This window comes from Lagopus leucura, unplaced genomic scaffold (assembly GCF_019238085.1).
Source record: "Lagopus leucura isolate 7727_CA_CO unplaced genomic scaffold, USGS_WTPT01 Super-Scaffold_100001, whole genome shotgun sequence".
In the NCBI taxonomy this organism is placed as follows: Eukaryota; Metazoa; Chordata; class Aves; order Galliformes; family Phasianidae; genus Lagopus; species Lagopus leucura.
Window position 1 is genome coordinate 56,861,904 of NW_024962262.1, and position 27,097 is coordinate 56,889,000.

Here is a 27,097-nt window from a genome sequence, read left to right on the forward strand (position 1 = left end):
TCTTTATTGCTGTTTTCTGCTGAATAGCAGTGCAAGAAGTATTCTGTAACTATAATTATGGTGGGTATCAAGAGCATTGCACAGACTTGAGAAAGGATGACATTCCCTGTCGTACGTGGGATTCAGCTGCAGGGCCGCTGCATTATAGAAAAAGGAAATGTAGCCACTGCATCATTTCACACTGAAATTATCACCCTAAGAGCAGCTACTTAACATAATTTATTTTGGAGGGAAGGAACATGAATATTTTAGAAACATCTACTTGCTCTCTTTCATGTCTTTTATTCAGTTTGAGGACATACTTATTAACCTGAAGCTCTTAAAAGAAAATTACCTAACTTCATTTTCAGGAATCCAGAAGGAGATCTTCCAAGGGAAATGACATCTGTTCCAAACTAAGGAAAGGCATGTGCTACGCATGAATGCAGCTTGCAAGTGTCACATGGCTGAAGTGCTGTGGTTCAGCTGTATGACATTTAGAAGTCCTTGGACACAGCACATGCACTCCTGGTACATGAGTACACAGAGAAGACAATCAGAGAAATAACATGCTAATGTTATTTCTTTATATTTCACAAACTACTCCAACAAAAGAAAAAGAAATGGGCTTGATAAGAGAAAAGAGAACAGGATAAGATGAGAAGGAATTGCCAATACAGCAGAGTTAACAGCACAGGTAATCCTTTCTACTCTGGCACTGCCATCTCCCATTACTCACAGACAAGAATCAGAACAGGCAGAACTGATCCTAAAGCACAAAACATCATCATGGAGGATTACTACATGCTGTGCCTGATGGTGCGAATTATATCTGAAACTCTGGGCTATCTCAGCATTCCAAGTGAAAGCCAGACCTTTCTTCTTCCTACTTTAAAGAAACCAGCTGGCCATTTACAAAAACATGAGCACTGCATGTTCTCATCTGCTACATCCCCTCTTCTGTTACCTGTAATAAAGTTTATATATCCAGGCCATCTGCTCTTTTAGCAACTGACATTTAGAGGGATAAATGTAGTAAAAGAGAGAGATTTCACATTGTGCCCAGGTATGCAATTTAACACATAGGCATCTCCTGAAAGCAACAAGCACAAAAGGAAGAAAGAGAGTAGAGTAGATATCGGTATATTCCTTGTTACTTAGCCCTAGCAATGAGAAATCAAAGTAGATAACACATGAAATTGGAGTTACAAGGCAGAATCTTCATTGGCAGTGTGCCTGGGATGAACAGCCCCTCAACTAGAAAGTATGCCTTGATGCAGTGGTGAAGAGGTTCTTGGTCCTCAAAGTCAATTTAGAGCCCTATACCTATCTGCTCCTCCCATGGTAGGGCTGGCAGAAGTCCATATGCATGAGTATTTTACAGGCAAAATCCAGCAGCTTCATCAGTGATTTGTGCTCAGGCACAGGATGCCATGGAAAGAAAAGTCCTGTAATTGACTCTGGTCTACCTGGCCCTTTTTGAAGGAAGGGACTTCCTACTCCACCTCTGTGAAGCCTAGAGCAGGAGCCAAGCTTCCAGTAGGAGCTGATCTTCTGTGGAAGCAGGCTCATGTTCTCAGCCTCTGCCCTTGCTTGGCTTGTGCATTTGAGCAAGAGTTAAATGCAGTGTGCGCATTCCTGAATAAACATGGAATGTTTTTTTCCTGTACAAATGTACCCTGAAAGGCTGTGCTGCAATTCTGTCATGTTACACTGAGGACTCAAAACTTCAGGCCCAGTCCAAAGCCTGTGAAATGATAAGAACAATACTGAAGAGAGTCTTATAGCTTTCTGTGAGTCTAGAATGAATTACTTGTTGTCATGTTTATGACCAGCTTACTGAAAAAGGAAGAATAACCTAATCTTCTGAATGTTTTCAACCAGCCTAAATTAAAAGGCCCCTAAAAGCCACGAAGCAGAAGACTTGCCAAGCACAGCACTAGCTGTCCCATGCCCACAGCCATGACCCACAGGAGCCTCAGGCATCCCTGGTCAGATCCCACCCTTGGAAGGTGCTGGCAGATGCAGAATTGATAACTTGGAGTCTCTGTGTTTTGAGCTAAAATAGTGTTGATTTGCCCAGTTGCTAAAATAAACACTTCCTCTCACCTCCCCACTATTCACTAAAATGGAAATTGGACTGAAGCCTGCTATTATGTATAGTCTATGAAAGGAAAAGCAGTCTTCCAAAGTCACTACACATCTTTGTTTTGAAGTTTTATTTCATGCTTTATTTCACAGCACCACCAGGTTGAACAATTTGAATACACCTGCTGTCCGTATTAAGCAGGAGAAAAAAAAGACTGTATTTATTTGTTTTGCTTTCTGCTCTTTGCTGGTGCTGTCTGACTTCAGAAAAAAAAATAAGTGTGACTTTGTGTCAATAGATCTACTAATTTATTTCACCTATTTTCCATATTTGGGATGTATTTGATGGAAAAAAAAGACGTGTCTGTATACATATATATCTGCAGATATATGCATATATAAATACATATTTGTATGTGTTCTTTTCCCTGCTGAAGCTTTGGAGAGAAGGAAAAAATTTTGGAGGGAGGAGGTAGTGAAGTGGCAGTAATCAGAGCTATTGCAATTGCAGAGGAAATAGAGGAAACAGGCCTTTCACAGGTCAGTCACATCTCTGTAGCTGTCACATAAGCCCCAAAATAGCAGTGTCTGAGAAACAATGGGCTTCTCAGCTACACACAAGGCTATTTTTTGTCTGGACAGTGCTCAGCACTTTCTGCACAGCAGGCAGCGAACAGCTGCTTCTTCCCATAGGTTTGGACTTTGTTTAGTATCCTCATTATTGTCTTCAGGAATAACTGCAGTGTGACTTTCCTTATGGCTGATCTTCATATTTTAATTTTTTTGAGTGCCCAGCTCTGCTAATGTACAGCTGTTGATGAAGTCCTGCTCTCACTTCCTTTAAAGTATGAGCCCTGACTTGGTTGGGAGGTGGCTTTAGCTGCTATCAGGTGGTTCTTCTTGAGCAGACTCTGCCCACAGACGCCAGCCTGGCTTCACACCCTGGAGAAATACAAGGTCCAACAGTAGTGAGGGGTCATGCAGGCTGGGGTACACTGTGAAGGTGTGAAGTCCTGCACAAGCACAGATAACTCTTCCATTCCAATTTATTTTAGACAAGCAAAACCTAAGAAAGCTTATAGCTCTGAAAGCATTGCAGTAATAATCTCTGAATAGGCATAAGTCATAGAATTGTCCAAATCTGCTAGCAATAAGAGAAATGCTTATAACATTTTAAAAGGGCAGCTGTTACTTTATTGTATTGGAGGGAAAGTTCATTGGATGGCATTAACTCCTTTCCTTGCTAACATGTTTAGAGGCAGTACACTGCATGTGGGCAATATATCTGAATCCTTAGGAGATCAGCAAAGACTGAAGACTTGAAAGCACTTTTCGTAACAAAACTTATGGCTTTTACTTTGCACCTTTCTCTACCAAAACTGTTCAGTGCCTGCCTTGGCTTTAAAAAGGATGATGGTAGTTTGAAGAAGTTTGGGGGAAAAGCTACAAAAGCAATTGCATTCCTGGAAGCTTAAGAGTTTAAATTAAGTCAGTCTATTTGGTTTATCAAAGAAAAGTTTTGTAAATGACTTGAGCTGGTGCCATCTTACAGGGAATGGAAGAGAGCAAAGGAGGATGGAGCCCTCTTTCCTGAGCTCTGCCTGCCCCATGTTAGCTCATGCATGCCCAGAAGGTTGATGGGCTGTCCCAGACTCTCCTGACCACAAGCATTACGGTCTTGGGGACCAGGAGGGAAGCTGTGGGACAGAAAAGTAGCAGGGAACATGAACCCAGATCTCCTGCCTGCTCACACAAGGTTGCGTTGCTGTCTGATATGAGGTGGAGGCACATCCCGTGGGACAACACATGGCTCTATGACCCCGCATACATCTCAGGGCAAGGACAGGCACCTACATGCAGGGAAGATTTCTGACCTATCTGCAAAGGCATTAATGCAGCACATGCCAACAGCGGGAGGCCGAAGTTAGAATATATCAGAACAAGAAAAAAAGCAAGATTCCCAACACAAGCAGCAATTAGCAAGTGGAACAGAATACTTGTTTACAGTAGTGTTGGATTCTCTGTTCATTTCCAGAAGTCAGGTTTTGCTTTATTTCAAAGGTACAAACACCATCATAATGCTTCAGACAAAAGTGATTGAATGAAAATCTATATCCTGTGTCATGCAGAAAATCAGCACAGAGGGCTGTCCTGTTCAGCCTTCAAGACTAAAGCATCCCTTCATACTAGCATAGGCTGGTGCAGCCAGGACAACACACAGCATATGACCAAAAAGAAATAATTTATTCTGTGTGATACAGGATGAATAGATTTTCACACTATTCAGATCTATTTTTTTTAGCCATCCACCATATGCCGGGAACTGGAGAGGAGTGTGCAGAGCAAGTCTGCAGCTGCTTCCTCCTTCATGCTGTGCATGCTTTTTATAAAAGTTCTGCTCCATAAAATGGCCCATGGCACTTCCAAGACTGTGTGAATGCTGCTGCAGGGGATGCACAGTTGTGATGCTCAGTGCCAACACACGAGAAAGAGTAACAAGACCATGGCATAGGTGAGGCATTAAATGCCTCCTGCAGCAGCAGAAAAGTTAACAAGTCTGAATACCTTATTCAAAAGCAAGGAAAAAGAAAATGTTATCATGTTAATTCTCCTGTGGAGGAATAAATGAATCTTCACAGTGAGTTGGCTCTGGATTCAGAAGGATGACCCACCTCTCTCTCACTGCCCATTAGCAGAGTCTAAGGAGAGGCAAAGCAAGCAAGCTATGGCAGAGGTCAGCTGTTATTACTGTTTACCACACAGGCTATATTAGAACTGTAGATCATAAACAACACACACAAATGCCTCCTTTTTCTTGACTGGAATATTCATCCAGCTTTACACAGATCTCTGCTCAGGGTCAACTCAAAGCCACCGAACTATTTAACTGATTTGTTTATTCAGCTTTATCTCATGTCATAGGCATTTTTATAGGGTTCCTGTAGTAGATGCACTTGTGTGTGTCCAAGTTGGTTTATGTAATGACGGTGTATTACTGTGTTTATAAATATTAGCTTGCCTGGAAAACTGCTTCAAATTTCACAGTTAAAGTATCTGCCAACTTGCTTTTTCTTTAAGAAAGCAATCACAGTATTAGTGGAACATCAGAAAAAGGAGTGGTGTGTCATTCATAAAGTTCACACTTAGTTCGAGTGACTAATTATAGAAGACAAATACATCAAAATCTATTTGTCACAGATTTACCAGCACCTTGCCTGCCCCTGCCCTACAGCCCATTTCCCTTGGCATTTCCACAGCATCAGTGAATGGGAAACTAGTCACCCAATAAATGCTCTGCAATTATTCTTCAACTAGATCAAGAATTACTACTTAAATACATTACTACATTACACAATAGATAGGATTAGGTCATGAAGTTGGCTTTCTGTGCCGAGAGTTGCATGTATGACAGGGTTTATTTTCTAAACAAAAGACTGTTTGTCAGTGTTACTTTTGCTCTCATGAATGCAGTGCATCTGTATAAACAGAGAAGTATTTCTGTACCACCTCTGCTTCTGAGAGACGGCTGGAGCTCTGAGGCAGAGAGGAGACCATCATCTCTTGAACTGCACAGAGTGGGGCAGGGATTTGCACTGGAGAGCCCAATGTGGCTTGTTGCTTGCTGGTCCAGAGAGTAACCAATGGCAGTATATCATGTCACAGTTTCTTCAAGTAGGTTTCTGGGCGCCTAGACAGCCAGATGGTTAATTCCATTTGTTTTTTGTTGTTGTTGTTGTTGTTTTGTTTTGTTTTTTAGGAAGAACATGGAGGGGGATGTTCCTTGGCACCAGGCTTCTGGCGCAGCAGGCTGCGCCCCTGCACAGCAGTTGTAATTGTTGACCCAGTGAATATGCCCAAAGATCCTTTTCAGCTGCACAAAACCGTTCCGTTTTGCTATTAGCATATCAGAGGTGGAGCAATGGTGGGAAATAGTGCAGGCAACAAAGCCTGCAGCTCCGCGGCTTTGTCCTCGTGGGGCTTAGAGAGGCAGAAAAAAAATGATAATTGGCCATTTGCCATGCAGTGACAGACAGATGTTGACGTTTTTCTCCCTTGGCTGTTCCAACCCCAACCCTTGTTCCTGAATCTGGAGGAATGCTGCCGTCTGGGCCCTTCATGCAGCAGCTCTCCCCATTCTCCTGAGCAGCCCCACTTGCATTTGCCCTCAAACAAGTATCCAGCACAGAGAAAACGAGGGAGAAAGAGATTGCTGCTGACCTGGCTTTTTCTTTATATACCACACTTTAAATTAGACCTCAAACAAGATGTTAATTCTGATTCACGAGGGTAGATGTTGTATGTCACTTAAGTGCTACTCCCAGATCACCTTTGCCCCCATGGAAAATCCATGGGAAGATGCCAACCTGCCCAAGACTTGCATAATTTCCTTCCAGAAAGGGGGAACTGGGGCCTCATAAACTACACCCTGGATATCTCTGGGGAAGACTCTACTGAGTTCTGTTGGACTAGGATCTATCACAGCATCTTGCCACTCCCAGCTCAGCTGTCCTTCTGTCCTGTTGGCAGCAGCCCTCAAAGCAGTTCCTGTGGTGCTTCCTCTTGATGTGACTGCACATAGCAGTGGGCTGAGAGGTGGGATCTGAAGAGATTCAGTATCTCTTGGCACACCATTGAAGTAAGCCTGCGCACTCAAAGGACAGCTGCATCATTTTCATTTGCCACTCAAATCACAGATTTATATGTACGGACAGAGTAACAGTCAGTTTACTGCATATGGGACTTTCCTAGATCCAAGCAATATTATTTCCTCTGACAGCAAGCTTATTGTCACTGATTATGTCACCAAACACATTCTCATTGGTTGTTATTCTCTAGTCTTTTCTCTAAGCAGTATCTCTCACTTCTGCAGCAGCACTGGCACAAAACTTTAAGACAGCATGCTTGTTCATGAGCACCGTCTAGAAAATCTCTGGACCTCCTCACAGTGCCTGCAGAGTCCAGTTCAACCAGTCTCCAAATCACACTGTGTTTGAATGGTCCCCATCAGGGGAGAGCACAACGCCAATGCCAATGTCAACAGCTAAGGGCAACCGCGCAGTCAGTACTAGTGAAATGGAGTTATTTCCTGTGCAGTCATCACTCTTCTGCTCTCATTCATCAAATGAGCTTCCCACAAGATGGACTTTCACCCAGCTTTTGGCTACTTCAAGTGATAAATCATAATTTCATAGTGTTTTGGTTCTGCTTTAACAAGCCATCATGAAGAATGCATCTGCTTTGAAAATACTTATGGGTGCAATGAGTCTATTTAATGCTACATATATGCAGAATAGAGAAGCGAAAGTTACAATCAGCATCTAAAGTCCAAAACTGAGCTTGGATTTAAAGTTTACTGTCAGGTTTGGTTTCATATGAGATCAATGTTAGCTCTGCTAACTCATGTCTCAGGACAGGCTGAGCCATTTAAGGGGACAGAACATTACACAGCAAGTAGGGCAAATGGGGCCTGTCAGCACAGACTTCTGCTCCTACTTCGGTGGGCACTCGGGTTTGGGGAGGGTCATGAGATTCAGAGTCACAGTCCCACTGCAGATTTAATTTCAAAGTTTTGTGCAAGGTTCTCAAGTCTTTCACTTGTTTACAGATACAATGCACAAAGTGAATATAGAATAAGTACGCTAGATAATTTATTTATTACTAATTCACTGCAAATTCATGCAGTTTCTAGTAATTAGCCTAAGCATAGTGCAGTGAATATGAAGTATCGTCATTCTTCTGCCTTGTCCCAAATGAAAGACACAATCACAACTACCATTTGACATGGAACATATATATTACATATACAGTATCTCTTTAAACACACGCATCTGCAATCACAGCTTTGAAATCACCGCTTCTACTTGCTGTCCTCAGAGAAATTTATTCTGCTCTACGCTTAGAGTTCATCACTTTTTACTAGGGATGTAAAGCAATCATTTCTTCATGAAGACCACTGTGTGGTAATGCCTTCTTTTTTCAGTTCTTCCTACACCAGAATACATATTCTATACAGTCTTAGACAATTCAAATCTGGGGTTAGATCAGACTTACACCTTCTCATCTCGTGTAACTAGCGAAGTATAATTTGTCCTGCCCTACAGTACTACAGTTTTCAGATTCCTGGGCAGAGTCTCCTGACACAAGTAGAGAAGCTTTATAGCAGGAGGGAACCCAAATTTGTCCCGGCAGTACTTTTTCCTGTGAGAAAAAATGATTGGGAAGGAAACAGCAGCCTGACTCAGAATGCACAGAGATAGGTAGATACAGAAGGGGGAGAAAAGTTTGAGAGTTAATTTCATATTCAATAGAGTATATAAATCAAAATTACTTTTCTATTGGGATGGACTCTATTACAAACAGTGAGCACAATCACTCTCCTCCCATTGTCATCCCAGTGGTGGTATTTGAAGTGAATACATATTTTCCTTTAAAATTAATAACCTTAAAGTTCAGGCTAGGTTATGTTCTGTGCTGAAATGGGAATGGTTGTACATGCGCAATTTAATCTGGTCTGAAGTTATTGTACTTAGAAACGCAATGAAACCTGCTATGAAAAACAAAATGAAATAAACAACAAACAGCACAAAACAAGTAACCTTTAGTAATCATTAATTTTAAAGCAATATCATACAATTCAAAGTAGTGATGATATTGGTCTGAATCTAAGTTAGGTACAAAATTAGTGCTGTTTTCTGTTCAAATTAATGAGTGAAACTCACAGTCAAGCAACCACAACACCCCTGTACAGACTCAGGCTCTGCAGCTTCTACTGATATTTTTCGAAAATAGCTGTGAAGAGGTATGAGAATCTAAAGAAAAAGACAGGTGAGAAAACTTTCATTTAGAAAGATCTTGCAACTGCTAAAATTCGCACAACTTCCCTTCACACCTGTAGCAAGGCAGTGCAAGAATCCCTTGCTTGGTGTGTTCGCGTAAAGAAATCCTGTGCTCTTCTCATTGTAGAGAAGGTTAAGAGGGTTAACATGGCTTAAGGCAGCGTTAAGAACCTATATTAACAGTATATGTCACCTTGCTAGAAAGGAATAAAAATAAGGCATCTAATGAGAGTAGCAGAAACATTACTAGCTGGCTTGATCTGAATTCAGATTAAGGAAGGACAATGGCTGATTTTTAAACAAGCAGCTGCTAAAGAAATCTCCAGATCAGCTCCAGTGCCTGTAAGGAAATCTCTTAACTCGCTAGGAGCAAGCCTCAGAAGGGCACTTAAAACGTGGCTGCTTTTCCAGAGCTCACCTCAATCACAGCCTGCTGCCATGTGCACAGCCTGACCTGCCCTCCTTCTTCACTGCAGCCTCATGCCAGGCTGCTGTTTTTGGGGAAAGGTCTGTGGAGGGTCTCTACCTGGCGCTTTTCATAGGGCTGGCCTTCAAGTGGTGACTGCACAAACAACCACTCGCTTTTGTCAGCGAGCCGGCCTGACATCTTCCCCCATGTGCATAATTTAGTATTTCAAGCACAGTCGGAAACAACCAGGGTGAAAAATGCTGTTCCTTTTCAAGGAAGTGCAGTGCTGTTGCTTTTCAAGGCGGTCACCTTAATATGCATTTTTTCAGGCAGAAAAGCCCATTCTTAGCACAAAGTGTGATCTGAGGCTTGAAAATCCACGTTTGATCAAAACTAGATTTTCCTTGTCTGTGGAGATACACCTGAAATCCCTTAACAAACTCAGTGTTGGAGTGTGGAAAGGCAATGAGCACCCTGGCATGAGAGAAGGCACTTGATATACTCAGTAATCACTGTTTGCTGGAAGACAGCTGAAGTGTCACACATGAAACTCCCATCTCCCTGGAAACGTGTTTTTCTGCTGAGGAATAGAAAGGAGCAGTCCTGCTGTGAAGCGTTTCTACTACACGTGTGTATGAGATGGAAATCTGCACAGGCAGGGTTCCTGCAGCAGGGAGACAAGTGGTTTCCATTGCAGGTCTCCAGGAACAGACAGACCTGGATGGTCAGGTCCTCATTAAGGAATCCTCCTTTTGGAGGATTCTTTCTTTTTTCCTCTTGTCTTCCTGCTGTCCTTAACTTAGAAACCATGGACATGGGAAAGAGATGATGGCAGAAAAGAGAGACCCAGATGACTTCTCTCCGCCCCATGCTCTCCTAATCTTCAGCAGAAATGTCTCCTGAATAGAATTGCTGAAACAATGTGGTGATGAGGGATGTTTGCTGTATCCAACCCATTTGTCAGACTTACAGGTTCCTGTTTTATCAACATGGCTCTGGTCTGACTCACAATGATGACGAGAAATGATCCTGTTGCACTTTCCCCTTCCCATTTTCCAGCAAATTTACACAGATCTGTAGTATGGGAAATTTTGATGTCCACAAATCTGAAGTATGAGATACTTCTGAGGGAATAAAAACAGTCCCTGTGAATGTAACTGTATTCTCCTTTTGGCTAAAAGGATGAGGAATTGATAGCTATGCTTCTTTTGACTACAAAAATTTTGCAGGTGCCTCAGTGAGGATGGGAGGACATGCAAACCCTGCTCCGTCTCTCTTCTGAGAACCCAGACGAGAAGAAAGCTGCTTTACAGAGCTGCTGAAGCAAAGAGTACATCCAGATCCATTTGTCTTAATGGCAATGTGTTCTAGAAAACACATGCAAAGCTAAACCTCAAACAGGAAAAATATTTTTGAAAGTTTGTGAACAGATGCCAACCATTCCTTAATGACATTTGCTCCTGGAATAGGAAATGTTTTCATTCTCAGGCTATGCATTCTCTTCTTCCCTTTCTAGTCAACAGGAATTGAAACTGTAAGTCAGAATAGCTTTCTGTCTCCAAACAGACTGAGTTAGTATCATGGTTTTAAAGGGATAGGGGAATGTTATCGGCAGTTTATGAGGCAAAAGATAGGGAGAATTTCCTGCAAATGAGTTGTGATGCTATAACACAGGTACTGCAGCTCCAGAGCTAATTTCACTTTAAGAAAACGTTACTGTTGTATGAGTCAACAAGACTGCTTCCACAGTTGATTATGCTGTGAAAATATTTGCCTTTAAAGATGCAAAATGCTTTTTCACGTCACAGATCATGCACAATGCTACTGCAGGAGAAAAATGGAAGGACACCGTTCTGATTGGGTGTTTTATGTTATTAGCCCTCCCCCTTCGTAAACAGAACAGATGCTTTCAAAAAAGCCAGCTACTGCTATTAGTATTAGTACTGAATATACTGTGAGTGTAAAAAATGCATTTACATGCATGCATTGCACTGTGCAGAGCAATAATCATGACATATGTGTGCCTTTGTGGCCAAGGGGGCCAATGGCATTCTAGGGTGCATTAAAAAGAGCATGGCCAGCAGGTCGAGGGAGGTGATCCTCCCCCTCTACTCTGCCCTGGTAAGGCCTCATCTGGAGTACTGCGTCCAGTTCTGGGCTCCCCAGTACAAAAAAGACAGGGATCTCTTGGAAAGAGTCCAGCGGAGGGCCACGAAGATGGTGAAGGGCCTGGAGCATCTCTCCTATGAAGAAAGGCTGAGTGAACTGGGTCTGTATAGCCTTGAGAAAAGAAGACTGGGAGGGGACCTGATCCAGATCTATAAATATCTGAGGTGTGGGGGGCAGAGTGGTGAGGCCGGACTCTTTTCAGTGGTGAGTGGAGACAGGACAAGGGGAAACGGCTGGAAACTGGAGCATAGGAAGTTCCGCACAAATGTGCGCAAGAACTTCTTTACAGTGAGGGTGACGGAGCACTGAACAGGCTGCCCAGGGAGGTGGTGGAGTCTCCTTCTCTGGAGATATTCAAACCTGCCTGGACACCTACTTGCGTGACCTGGTGTAGGGAACCTGCTTTGGCAGGGGGGTTGGACTCGATGATCTCTGGAGGTCCCTTCCAACCCCTATGATTCTATGATTCTGTGATTCTATGCTATGAAATGGAACAGATTGCCAACACCTAGAGCATCACTGCTAATTTGTCTATATCATTCTTTCAAGAGACAGTTAATCTTGACACCAGATCAACAAGTCTGTCAGTATCTTGTCCATTTCTTTATATAAGATGACCCAGAGGAGGCAGGGCACAGGTGGTAATTATGTTGGGATCATGCTTTTGGGGCTGGTGTCCAGATCATTTGGCAACTAACACAAATGCTTCAGTTGAACTCAGTGTGAAAAAAAAAACCACAAACAGCAGGAGGCATGAGTCCATATTGGTGGTCTGTGCTGTGCAGCAGCATTCCTGCACCCAGAAGGAAGTGGTGATGAAGACAGGACCATCTCTTTTCTGCCTAGTAGAAAGGACTCCAGAGGAGCTTCCTTTTGCTATCCTATTCATTAACAGGACCCAGACCTGTCTTCTTTCCTCAGGAGCACTGCACTGCTTTGCTCAATCTAATTTGATCAGCACTGAATGAAAGAAACCACAGCTGGTTTAGATCTACAGACCTCACGAAGTGTTTGGAAGGCAGACAGAACACTCAGCAAAAAAGCCTGGTGCAGAGAAGAGGGATCCAGAAGCAGCAGCAGTGTTTGGGATGCCTTATTTGGCAAACAGAGTACAGCCTGGGGAGGCTTCAAAGAACAGTCTAAGGGCTGGGGCAATCCCTCCTTCTGCACAGATAATGTCACCTTATGCTGGAAAAAGAAACCTCACTCATTTTGATATCATTAAAGAAAAACCCTCCCGCTACCACTTTAAAGGCAAACTTCCAGGGCGGAAATATCTTAGGCGCTCCTCATAGATTACCAAACTGCACTTTGGGTGATGAAATGCATTGGAAATTTAAGATTTGACATTTTTCCAGTATTTATTGTATCTGCTTTTCTCTGCTGCCACAAGGTTAGGCAATTAAACAAAACAGTTTATCATGGGGTTTCAATCAATTTTCCTCTCAGGTTCTCATGCATGGACATAATGTTGAATTGCTTAGCTTGTAAATACTGCAGGGTAATGTTTATTTGTTTAAAACTGCTTTCATAAAACCTTGGAATGCTTTGTTAACCCTAGATCACTTATGAACAAACAACCATCCTCAGATTATGTCTTCTTTCATATGTATACCATGGTTTAATCCCTTACTTAAAAGCGATTTTATAAAACAGCCACATGATCTTTCAAATGCTTCCACTATTTTTTTTTCTCAGTGACCAACACATAGAGGTCACTTCTCTTTCTCTGCTGTTACCCTCCTATAGAATCCACTTCCTGCTTCCCATTTATTTTTAATACTAACTTTCATCCACACAACTATATTTGTTATGAAAACAAACTTCTATACTGCTGGAAATCAGAAATGGCTCTGAAATTCAGTTCTAGCGGAAGAGCTTCCTGTCACAAAATAGGCACAGATTTAGCAGCAACTACAACTGCACATTGGCTTTGATGTTTTTCTTCTTTAGTGCTTATCTTATTTGTTCTTCGTATTTATTTCATCAAAATGTTCAGTTGTCTCAGAGAGCTGCAGTTATGCCCATGAGGGCTGCATCCATGGCTGGCTTCATCTTGTTCCATGATCAATCATCTAGATCCTAACCATGACTTTGTATGTGTAGGTAAGTATATTCTAGCCATCGTCTTTTAGTCCTAACATATCCTTGTCCACTTCTACTACCTTCTCTTTACACAAGAAGGTTTTGTGAGAAGCAGAGTTCAGAGATACTAGCTTTCTATTGCACACTGTGATGCAAGTTTTAGAAAATCGATAGATGCTACATCTTTCTGCCAGTAGAAACTGGCCAGTGGATTTAAAGCATGAAGCACGCATGAATACAAAGCAAGACTGCATCAGATTAATTCTTGCTAGGAAATCAGTACAAAAGTCTATTTTTTCCAAGCCCCTCAGTTGTCTTGTCTCCTCACAGAGTTGACCCTGGTCTTCTCCCCAGCAGACTGCCCAACGCTTTTTGGGTGTCTATGAAATGAAAGCCTGATGATTATCCCCTTCCTGTCTATAGAATCACCAAGTGGGAAGGAAGACTCCAGTCACCACGTGACACATCTTGAGCTCTGATACTGTGGCGGCCCAAGGGCTGCCAGCTGGCTTCTCTAAGGAGACCAAGATCTGTCACATCAATGTCCCACCTAGTTTTAGAAGGAGGAGCTGAGGAGAGATGGGGCTGGTGCACCATGCTCATCTGCCCCTGTCCTAAAGCTCTGCTATTAACCACATGAGTTAATGAAGCACTGGAAGCTCTTTGCAAGAGCTGCTTCTCTCATAACCCCAGCAAGGACCTAAATGCTCTCTCAGAGTGAGCCTCAATCACTTGCCTCATGTATATATCACCACCACCAGGGCTTAACATCCACTGGCAGAATTGCCAGCACTACTGGAAAGGGATCACCAAATTTACAGGTGACAGTTTCCATTTTTTTTCCCTGATAAAACCATTTGAAGAGCCACTATCCATTATTTAGTGACAGTCTTTCCTGAAGTGCAGTCACTGTGAACAGAGATGGGAAAATACATTCTTTGGTCTTGGATTTCTGTGTCCTCCTCAATTGACTTTGCTCAGAAACCAGGCCTTGCTGTGTCCTACGTTCTTGTACAAATTTGCCTTAATGCAGCTCCAGACATAATGCAGAGAAGGCATCTCAAAAGCAAACAAAGAAATCCTACAGCAAACGTGCTGCTGCTGTGCATGAAGGAAGGCCAAGGGCTGCAGTATTGTTATATGTGGGGGTGTTTTGGTGCTCTCTGCCTTACTCTGTCTCTTGGAAAGATGATTTATTTCCTCCTCAAACTGTTCTGATACCAAGTGGCAGTTACCTGAGTGAGCCTCATTCTTAACCTGTGGGTGGGTAATCAGGGAGGGGGGCAGACCTGCTTTTCCCTTAGCAGAGAGAAGGTTTGCACAGTTGAGCTTTGTTCTGAGCTCAACAAGAGGAGCAGTGCACATGTGGTCTTCATTAGTGACGCTCCTTTGAAATGTCTCCAAGCCCTTGGATTGTAACTCTAGCACACAAAGGGGTGGGGGGAGTGAAGAAAGGAGGAAGGGAAGGAGGAGGACTGAGGCTGCTGGAATCGTCCCTGTGAAATTCAAACAAAGATGGAGATTTTCTTTTAAATTTTTTTCCCCTCACTTTTTTTTTTTTTTATCTGCCAGGCACAGAATTGTTCTTAACCTTCTGAACTGGAAAATACATTTCAGAAGAATCCACTGCTCTTCTGTCAAAGCAAAACCAACATGAATAATCTCTTTTAAATTACAAGCATTAAATGACAGAGGGGAACAGTTATCATTTTGTTGCTCTTTATGCATATGTGCTTGCGTATATGCTTTTGTGGTCGTGTGAAGCCTGTGGGTCTCCAGCAGCCTGGAGTTTAAAAATGCTTTTGAAGGAGTGGTTAGAGCAAGCAGAAGAGTAGGGATTTATCTGGTAAGCTGAAGTAATGGATGTTGATTTCTGCTCATTAGGAACCATGTCACAAAACTGCAGCCTGAACAACACGCATCCTCTGACTGCCTGGCATTTCCTCATGCTTCAAAACTGTATTCCTCTTCTTCCTGGGATAACTAATGAAGAAGGAAGTCATTTGGAAAAAGCCATACCAACTCTGCATATATTATTTTTCTCTGATTGTCCTCATCAAATTGGATTTTATTAGGATTTCAACACTCTTAAATTCACAGATGCACATGCATAGCTTTCTATAACATAAATCAATTAGATATTGATGAAAGCTGAAGAACATTAGGAGAAAAATAACCAACAGCAAATACAAAGCATATCAATTAATCCCAGAGGTGATCTGGTTTCTCCCCTGCTCCCTGTGGGAAATGAGAAAATTTCATGGCACTGACAAAATGACATCCACAGCTCTTTCTTTGGAAGGATGCTGAAGCATCCCTTCGACCCCTAGAGGTTTTGAGACATGCTGATGTGTTCAGCTGGCCAGACATAGATCATGAACCTCTAACCCCACACACATACCTCCTTGCTTGCTACCTCCCCAGGTGGTCCGAATTTCCCAGTAGGTGTTCACATGAGGTGGATGGCAGCTCTGACACACAGGCTGGAGCTGCTTTGTCTGCTTCTGTACACGGCGTGATGTTGCCTGTCCTCCACTCTTCCTTAGACATGGAGCAGAGGGTCTCCAGCACTCTGGCAGAACTGGGCTCTCCACTGTCAACAACAGGGCCCAATGATGACTGTGAAAAGATGTTATGAAATGTCAGAATGTGCCAACAAGTTCAGACCAGTGAATATTACAGGCTATTTCATGCTAAAAAAAATACTTCAATAGCTTTTGTTAAGAGAAAGCTTTCACAGGGTGGATGTTCAGATATGGGAGTCACTTCCCTCAGTTCCTTCTTTCTGTATGTGGTCATAAATTGCAGTAAGATTTTGTTCTCCCTTTCACCCATAAGCTATTATCCAGCAGATGGAAATACTGAAAATTCCCTAACTTTCAGGTGGGCAGATAGTCTGTTAACAAAAAACTGCTCAGAAGAATGGCTCTGGAGTTTTGAATTATGATTATGACTAACAACATATTTTAGGAATTCAGTGCACAAACAGCCTCACTCTAATCTCTCAGCAGGTTCACAGCCAGGCAGCTCTCTCATTTGACAACCAGAGAGACTAGAATCAGGCCCAAGACAGTCATTTTTATACCACTTGGTATCCTAGCAATGGCCACAAAAAGGGAATATGAACCTTTTGTCTCCATACTTCTACAGACACATTTCTTGTGTGTTTATTGCATTCCATTCACAGGTATTTCCAAAAGCCTGGTATCACTCCTGCTTCTGTAGCTCTTTAAATACTCATTCATGGCAGAAAAACAACCCTGAATAACACAGGGCTGGCATTGCCTGCTTCTTATCTCACCTTCTCCAGCCTAATCCTCTTACAATGTCATTGGCTTCAATAGACACATCTCTGATAATGTAAATTGGGGCCACTGTAAATAAGATAAAATCGTACTGTAGCCCATGTTGTTCTAGACATACAAAGCAGAAACAGTGAAAATGCTACATTTTACATTCAGTTAAAGCTAGAAATGCTTTTATTCTAATTAGCCAAAAATATTGGCTCTAGCTAAGTACTAGCTGCCGAACAAGTAAAATGGATCATCATCAATACACGCTTGATTCAGTAAGCATATTACAACAACCCAACAGGTATGATGCTATTTTGTTTTAGAGCAGGTCATGACCACAGACACAACTGCACTATCACTTTGGAGATGTGACACTGGACCACACAGCACTCCTCACTCATTCTTAGTGCCAGGCACACCATACAGAACACTGCTATATGATGGCAGTGATGTTAGAGATCTCACTACCCTAGCATTCAAGCAGACCAGTTCCTACTGCACGTGTGCTTCTGTTTAATATCTGTGCCTACATTGGCAGCCCATGCTGACAAGCTGGAGCCTCCTGACGCAAAGGCAAGGAGTTTCAGAGAGCAAGGAGTGAGAAAAATGTAAAAAATCTGATCGTGAGAAGTAGGAAAATAGTTCCGTATTTAGCCTCCTCTAGAATGAAGATATAACCATATAACCATGATTCCACTTCTGTTGCATTGTAAAATGATCCAAGCAAAACCAAAAATGTGCTTTAAAAATGGCTCCAATTGCAAGACCTCGAAAGCTAAAACTCGTACATCAATCACAAAACTTCACAAAATAAATCTGCCAGCACGCTTTGTTGCAAACTGTACTGTCACCAGACAGCTTCCTTTATTTTTACTGGGTGCAGTGTGCAGACTTTTTGTTTAGATTAGCATGCATCAAGTGATGAATCACGTAGTATTTAAGAAAAGCCTATCTTTCTTGAGATACGTCCACTGTTCTGTTTGTATCAGTATATCTATGATATCATTTCTTCTCCGTGTTATTTTGAATATCTCTGTTGCCTACAGGGACTAGAAATTGCAGATGCAGGCAGAGATTTTTTTGCTGAGTTAAATAAACATTTTCAACCAGTTTGCAGTTTGGTTTCAGTTTTCAAGTTCAAACTGCTTCTCATGTTATATGTCTTCCCATTCTTAACAATAGAGAGTTGCTGTAAACTTCATAAATTTTTTTTTCGATAAGAAGCTTGATCTAAATTTTGGTAATGTGACCACTGTTTTCACGTACCAAACTGAAGGTATGCTATTTTCAAAAAGAAGAGGCTTAACACTTTCTAAAACTCTATCACAACTCAGGCTGGAAGTCTGTCTATTTTTAGTGTTCTACAAATACTGCTTCTTCCTCCTGTAATGGGATTGTTTATAGTGGAAGCATAAAATTACTGCTTTCTCCAGGCATTCGGGAGGCATTATTTGTATTATATGGTTCATGATAATTAGTGTTAATTACTCTGAAATTAAGCATTCTTTATTATGCATTTTGAAATTTACTGAGAAAAAATACTTCATCAGAGGAGCCTGGCATTAATGACAATAACACAGTTCTGCAAATACCAAATAATCATTCAGACCTTGCCGTACCTTCCATGAAAACATGAATAATGTATCTAACCCTTTCAGGTCTTTCTGTATTTTCCGTGTTACTAAGATGGAGGTTTAAGAAGGGAGGAGACAGGCTCTTTAGAAAGGCCTGTTGTGATAGGACAAGGGGAAATGGTTTTAAACTAAAAGAGGGGAGATTTACATTTGTATAAGAAAAGGTTTTTTACAGTAGTGAAGAACTGGCACAGTTTGCCCAGAGAGGTGATGAGTGCCCCATCCCTTGAGACATCCAAGGTCAGTCTGGATGTGGCTCTGAGCACCTGATGGAGCTGTAGGTGTCTCTGCTTATTGCAGGGGAGTTGGACTAGGTAGCTTTTAAGGGATCCTTCCAACTCAAACAATTCTGTGCTTCTACTCATACGGACTTTCTCTGTAGTAAAGCAACTTCAGCTTTTCTAGTGCCTCTTCAGGGGCAATTTCTGGCAGACTGCAAATGTTCCTCTGTTCTGCCTCTAAACCTTCCCTCCTCTTTGCTTTCTGCCACAGGACTGAGCGCAGTGTCAGTGCAGTAGATGTGCTAGTGCTGTCTCCAAAAGCCCTACAGTGTTGACCCATTATAATTTCAGTTGTCTGACTTGTCATATTGAATTCACACAGATTTGAAGGTCTAGATTTTCATTATATCATGGTGTTAACTGAGAGAAAATGAAGCAAATCTCAGGGGAAGGAAAGGTCAATGTGCAAAGGCTTTAACAGAGGTGTGGAAAGGCTGGGCACGTGAAAGCACCTCTCCTCCTCCTCTCTCCCCTCTACCTCTCTGTGGGAGAAGCCAGCCAAACACTCAGACATAAGGCAGAGCCCTACAGCTGCTCCCACAGCTGCTGCCCAGGATGAAGCACTGATGTGCAGGATGATGGGATAGGGAAGCAGGTGCTGAAAGGGGCCCCACAAGATCAGGAGAAGTCCTTTTCTATGATTTTAGGTTTGATTTTCATTTATGTTAAAATGGCCCTTTTGTACCTCAGGCCTAGGATTTGAACAGGATTGGCAGAAGGCAGTTTTTGACATGCATGGCAGAGCTGGATGGAAATACATGTACAGGAAACAGAGCAAACAGGTATGTGGTGAAGCAGAACTAACAGCACAGCTTGTCTTTATAATGTGTTGTCAGTGGTGACTGCTTGTAGGCAGGCACCAAAATATTGTTTTCTATTACTGTTCAGAAACAAATCTGTAACTTTCCTGGTTTAAATTGTTTTTTTTCACATGGTAAAGAATAGTTGGCTCCCGACTGAGATTGTTAACCTGGACGCTAATGCTTTTAACACCTCTACCTGTGAGATTACATAAAGATACGGGCCTGCAAGTATGGCCAGGCTAGGAGAATTCAAGGCTCCCATGTCTGTGATTCTTTTCTGATTATTTATAAGAAATACATGAAGCACAATTTCCTTGAAATCAGAGAAAGTCGATTAGCAAGAGACCATCAATTTCCTCACTGTGCCAAGGCCATTTTTCAGCCAGTGCTTGAATTTCATGAATTTTGGCATCCCTGGACAAGCAAGTGGAGCAGCAGGCTGTGTTGCATTTTCCCATACTATGTAAACATTTAGCTGAATTGCAAATAGTGTTTATACCAATAGCAAGCTGCAAAGTGCAAGACTATGTTGTGATAATTGGAAGATCAGAAGGTAGAGGAACTCTGGCGCTTTGGCCCTCTCAGAATGCTGCTCACACTGCTGGGATGGATATATTGGATTGCTTTTTGCCTCTTTTCTGCGCACTGTTGTGCATTGCAACAAATGAAGCATTGCTTTCTTGATAGTCACGTTTTATTCAATTCATTGCCGCCACTTGACATCTTAGCGTAGCAAAATCAGAAGCTACATTGGATAAGTTAAATATAATACATGAAAAACGCTAATTGGAATGTTTCAGAATTTCCAGTTTTGTAACAGCATTTGCACAAAAAGACCCTTTCCCTGTGCAAGCAACATGTTTACTTACAGCATGTGCATTTGAGTAGAGGATTTCCTTCTTTCCTATTTCTGTCTTTCATTTAAGTTCACCTGAAGGCAAAAAGGCTAAAATATTTGAAAGACACCAATGTTAGTTTTCTTTTAATGAGCTGTGCAGACTTTTTCATGGCACGATCATTTCTATCATACAGAAGTCAAGCTTCCATGAATTCTTAGCTCTTTTAAATGAGATAATGGTTCATCTTTGCAGATAGTGATTTTCTGATCCCTGAGAATTATGTTTATATAAATAATTGAAAATAAAAGCTTCCACAAGTGTTTGTGGTTTGTTGTGGCCCTGCGTTCAGTATCCCATACGTATTACCTTTCCCCAGAATTCTAGTAAATGAGGTCACTTGCCTGAATGCTAGTCAGAAGACCAAGCTGCAAAGAAATGCTGCTTAATATTCACAGAAAGCAGAATTTACATTTGGAATTGATAATATTCACATAACAAACCTGATTCCAGATGTTAAGCCTATGCAGTGGGAAGAAAAAAAAGTGTCACATAACCTCCATACCCAGTCAAATCAACTTTAAATTGGGCTGAAGGGTTGCAACTGAGTGCTTGCAAATGTGAATTCTATTTGGTAAAATGGAATGCAGTTTTTGAATGAGTGAGCAAATTGCAGGCTCTTTGCAGATATGCAAACAGAAACAAAGAGATATAATGCAAGTGAGGATTCATTCGATGATGTAAACTTTTAACAGCAGTTGAGCAGATTACTTAAGAATTCTAAATCTTCATATTGTAATTAATAAAATGTTAATTCCAACTAGAAATGAAATATACTGCTTTGATATAACATACAGGGAGGCAATATAAAATATGCTCAGATTTAGACTAAGATATCTTTCACAAGAAAATATCTATACCAAATTATTGTTTTGATAAAGGCCCAATGTTTGGGTTATTAGAAGGTTCAAATCAAGAGGCTCTGTTCAGACTTAGAAACGTTGAAAGTTTCCAAGTTTTTCAGAGTGATTCTGAGCCCTGACATTTGGTATGCAAGATCAGCAGCTCTGGCTACCTCAAGAGTGTTTTTATAAAAATACATTAGCATTTACTTGAAAACCTAAATGGAAATGCTCTGTGTTAAAGACCCTTTCAAAGGCCCTGAGGGATATAATCCCAGGAAATAAATAAATAAATAAATAAAACCAAACCCAACTAACCCAGTAAACCTTTGTTGAGACTCACAGGGGTTAGATTCAAAACTCTAATGTTTCTATGTTTTAAGTATCAGTTGCCCTCATGCAGTGTGTAGCAGACAGTAAACAGCCAAGATTGCAGTACCAAGGGATTCCCATCTTCAAAACATGCTCCAGGCTATATTGCATCCAATCTTGTACCCAACAAGCAAGGCAATAGCAGTGCTGCATACAGGACAGCCATATATTGGCAGCAAGATTTGGAGCACGTAACAGGAGTTCGGGAGTCACCCACATTGCCAGCAACCTTACAGAAAACGAGCCTGTGCTAGAGGGAGCCTGCTGGGCTATAGCATACTGGTATAGAAAGTCTCTGTTCTCAGAGGCCCCAGAGCCCACCCATTTATGCAGAGTGAATGGAAGACGATGAAGCAAATCATATACAAAGCCAGAATAAAAAACACCACACACACGAAAACATCCAACATGAGAAAGAATTGGAATGTGCTTTGTGTGCCCTTATAATTAGCAAAGAAGGGAGGACAGAATGGAGGGCTGAAACTAGATGATCATTGTGGTCCTTTTCAATCCAGGCCATTCTATGACCCTATAAGAGGTGTAAGTGCCCATGGAATCTAGGAGAAAAGTGTTATGCACAACCTTGTGATAAGGAGATATGGGAAAAATCAAGAAACAGTATCCATATTGCATTGTGGGAGTAAACCAAAGGAAATCAAAAGGAGCAGCAAAAGCAAACTGCATTTCTTCCCTCATGTTCCATTAGGAGAGAAAATCACAGTGACTTTGTGCACACAGAGCATCCTTAATTCTTCTCTGATGTGGTATTCAGTGGACAGACAATGCTGCATCAAGGTGAGTTGGTTTTACATTAGTGAGATTTTGTTTCATTCTGAGAATATGGTGTTCACCATTCATTTTCCAAGGCACTGTGCTGGGACATCGCTTATTTGGCATGTTCTTTCCAAAACAGGAGAAAAACACCTTTTGTCTGAATGATTACTTCTCCTTAGTTACTGTCTATCTGTGGTAACTAGCTAAGAAATAACCTTTTGCTGTGTAGTTAGTTTACAGATAAGGTACAGGAACATTTCTAGTGCACCAACATACAAAGGAGGGGCACTGGAGTGGCCAAAATAGAAAGCAAGAGAAAACACATATCTGCTTCTTTTGACTGTAGTGCTGTTTCATGCCTACTTCAAATGTTTATCAAAAATAGTCTGTATCTTGGGTTGTTTTCTTAGCTGTACAGCATATCTAATGGCTCTGAAGCAGATAAAAGTAACCTCTATCCAGACTGTCTCTCTGTTCCTTTCTTCTCTGCTCTCAGCTACATCACCCCTACATGGGTACTCTTTATTCCAGCTTTGGGACTCACTGGAACTTCCATAAAGCAATCCAGTTTATTAATTCAGCACCAGTTTGTCCAGGTGGATTATTTTGAGCGCAAAGAGGGAGCTGATGAGCTCCTCTTCCACTCGTAGCTGGTCTGGCTATGGTTGAGACAAGGGAAGTGGCAGGATCATTAAGACATCATTATTTCACAGTAGGCACTTAAGTTCAATTCACTGCCTCTCCTAAAAGCCTTAGGTAATATATGCAAATAACACTTTACTCCTAGTAACATTTAAAATCCAACCACTGCCTCAGTTTTGAGCCAAGGAGCTTCCTTAGTTTCTGCTCCTAGCTATGTTTAGAAGCATTCAGTTTTCAAGATAAGCAAGGAGTGACCCAGCTTCAGGACTTTGGCTTTCAATGGGAAGTGGCCTCCTCACTGGGTTTAAGAAGCAGGCTCATATTTTCTTGTGCATTCTGGCTTCTTCATTCTTTTATTCTTGGTTGCGTAGTGAATTCTCTTTGCCCTGATGGCAATAAGCCCAATAAGCCTCGTGGCAAATCCTTGGACTCAACTGCCATATCCTGGAAGACAATGACCTAGAAACTAAGGCTTCTTAATTCCCATAGAAATGTCATTGATGCAGTCTTTCTCTTCCCTAGAGAAGTGCCATGTAAAATCTCACCCTGTTTCATAACTCAGATCATTACAGAATTCATGAGATTTTGAATCCTGAGAAAAAAAAGAAAAAAAAAAAAAACTTACTTTTTAGCAGCTTGTTAAAACTGTTTCATTGTGTTTTCCTGGAATTCCTCTACTTGCTGAAATTACGATAAATTGCAGAGGGCTGCTCTTAGTGGAGAGCCTTCTCCTTGTCAGTACAGGGTAAATGAGTTGTGCTAGGCTTACATCAACTCTTGCCATCAACTTCTCACAAACTATCTATGAAACAGCAAAATCTTCAGGCACTTTGTGGATCAAGCTCAGCAAATTCAAAAGCTCAGCTGAAACTCTAGGGTTAAAACTGCAGCTAACATCACTGTTCAAGCATAAAAGAATTTTGTACTAGAGATTTACACCTTCCCTTACCTAGGGACAGCTCTCTTGGGGATGTTACATTGATGATGGAACAAACTTCCTCAGGAACGTTCAACTGACCACAGCAAAACATGTTGGTTTTGAGCTTGCTCTCTGAAAGATAAACATACATCATTATTAAAAAGCAGGAACAGAAAAAAAAACCATAACAAATGTCTAACTATCTAACTAAACCAAATCACCGTATTAAAACATAACATTTCCCGTGAAGAAGGAATGAGTCCCACATGACGTATTTCAGCTTACTAAAGGCACAAAATAAGTACATTGAGTGATGAAATAGAAACAAGGTAATGTCTCATGCAATACTGCTGTATTGCAAAATGCCTGTAATACCACATTTGAAAAGATACAGATCTGCAAGTATGTCAGACTCACACAGTGTAGAAATTCAGAGGTTTTAAGGAAATAAAGGTACACAACCCACACAGTAAGATCACAAGTTGTGCTAATGATGCTTTGCCTTGAAGTGGGTTGCTCTGATATGGTCGCTATCTGTGTACAAATGGAATGACCAGTATTTTGCTCTAGTGAACTCTGAAGAAAAGAAAAGCCGTTTCCCTGGGCCCTACTGATAGCAAACAGGTTCTATTAGATGAAGAACCCTCTGTTTAATGGGAAATACACTGTAACTCAACTTTCTTTGTTAATGGGTTATATGGCATTTTTTCCTGTGAATATAGAGGAGCATTTTTGTTTGAAAAAATAAATCACCAGATCAGAGGATGAATGACAAATAAGAAGACTGGGAGTTTAGCTATGAACTATTCCTTGGGAAAGCTTGTGCTAGGCTGGGTAAGAACAAGTGAAAAAGAAATGCCTACTTAAATTTATTTGTGGAAAATAACAAGCTTTTACTTTTTAGGTTTTCTTCTTAGCTGCTGCAGCTGTGTACAAGAGTTTCTTGCTTTCTATTGAGCAGGTGTTGACTTTTGCTAATGGACTGTATAGCCATACTCTGTCAACACATCAGTGTAATTCAGTGTTTCAAGAAATGGACTGACTGAGACTTGGAGCCACGTTCAGAGACATTTCAATTCAAACCTCCAACTGTATTTAAGAAACCGTATCTAAAAGCTCCCATCCAAGAGACTGGAATGTGAAGCATGCAGGAAATGTTATCTTATTGGCCTCAAGTCTGCCAGTGATTGTGAAACAGCTTCATTATTCTGGGAAAAAATACAAACGCTGTTCTAGGCAATGAGAGATTCATGTAAACTTGTTAAACTTTTAGGGAATACAAATAATACGGAGTCTAGAGAATATCTTCAGTGCTCCATCACATGAAGATAAGATTGGTGTGAAAGACTGCCTTTTGTAAACACTTCCCATATGAAAATGCACCTAGAAGCATATACACCTAATACTTCTTGTTGGACCTATTTCTTAAAATGAGTTATTCTCAGTAGGTCTGCATTCACTGGAGATAACAGAGTACTCCCACAAAAATGTGTCACACAGGTGAGACACCAGAACAGGACGCTGAACCACAGTGCCCATGTTAATCTTGCACTGTAGCCTCTGGACTCAAAGCTGGGTGGTACCTCCACAGTGAAGCAGATGTGTACTGTGCTGCAATCTCATCTCTTGACTCAGCCCAACCAAAAAGCTTGGAAGCTCTCATCCAGCCTGTGGCCCTACCAGGGAAATGAGTAGAGTATTCCACACACATAGACCTAGAAATTCAATTCTGGGTACTTATCAGATCTTCATTTCAGTCACTCCTCAATGGCCCCAGAGTAGAGGGTGCATCCACTCTGCATAATGTGGTATTTGTGAAGAGATACTAACATTGGAACTAGAGTTGAAGGCTACCATACTTCTGTCCTGGATCTCCCAACATCCTTTTCCACAAAAGGGGCAGATACAAACATATTTCTCTTTCAGACCAGACATAAAGCAAGTAAGCAGTGAAATTTTTAGCTCAGAGAGTCATTGTAGGGCTTAAATGAAAGGAACTTATCTCTGGACATAATTTTAAACATTTCTTAATGTTTACACAAACAAGTAAAAGCTATGTTATTCTGTGGATCTATTTCCATTTCTGTGGTCTGATCTTTTCAGCCATGTTAGGATTAAATTTGAGCCACAAAAAACATGTCGAGTTCCATATCAACTACAAAATGCCAATACACAGAGCATTACGTATATGCTGGTTGCTGGCCAGCTGGCATTTTAAACAAGTAGTTCAGGGAAAAGCAATTTTGGTTGGGGATGACCACAGCTGGCTTCTCATTAGACTACATTTTCAAAATGTAATATTGCCAAGCCTCTGAAGTTTTAATGACTTATTTTAGACTTTCTCTGATTCAATAGCCTCATAAAATGAAGGGGGAAAAAAATGTAGCATGTCAACTCCCTGAGTATATAACTTTGTGCACTTCATTTACTTACTAAGTGTTTCTGTTCTACCACATCTATTTTTTGCACAGTGGTTTGAATGTCATCCTTACTCTTGCCACATAGTAAGTGTGGTAGCTGAAATGCCTGCTTGAACAGATGTGACCCCTACATAATGTAAACACTGCCGAATGTTGCCTCTTAGCCTTTGGAAGACCACTAAATCATCATAAATCTGCAAAGAATAAAGTGACAATACAGTATAACTAAGCTTGTAGTCCATTAAGAAATGGTCCAGAGTTGTCAGAAAGCAGCAGCAATTGATTAAAAGACCCTTCCTTCTGATTTCTCACTTTCACTTCCAGATATATTGGAGTTTATACAAGAAACATTCTCAGTGATTTAAAGCTTAAAAATGTTAATTGAAAGGCAATTATAAATCACCATTTTTCAGTAGAGATTCCAGCATCATTCCCAGCTTCAGCTCAGGATACATTACATCATTCTTTAGGAAAAAAGGGACTAGGCTATTTGAAACTGACTTGAACTTGTCAAACAAAATACAGTGTTTATAAATAGATTAGGTTGCTCTAAATTTAACATAATGTTCTTGTTCTGTACAGGTCTTTTGGTAAGTGATTAAACACTGGAAGAAAACCACAACTGTTTCCTTTAGAGATTTGTTCAGAAACGGTT

General features: G+C 41.2%; 1 long non-coding RNA gene across 1 annotated transcript; it reads right to left on the reverse strand.

The window, feature by feature from the left end:
* Nucleotides 1–15,977: 15,977 nt before the first annotated feature.
* Nucleotides 15,978–26,868, reverse strand: LOC122177223. The gene is made up of 3 exons (XR_006177985.1): nucleotides 26,846–26,868; nucleotides 24,053–24,154; nucleotides 15,978–16,185 (listed from the first exon to the last, which is right to left on the reverse strand). It is a non-coding gene; the product is annotated as an uncharacterized LOC122177223 (long non-coding RNA).
* Between the last annotated feature and the right edge of the window lie 229 nt (nucleotides 26,869–27,097).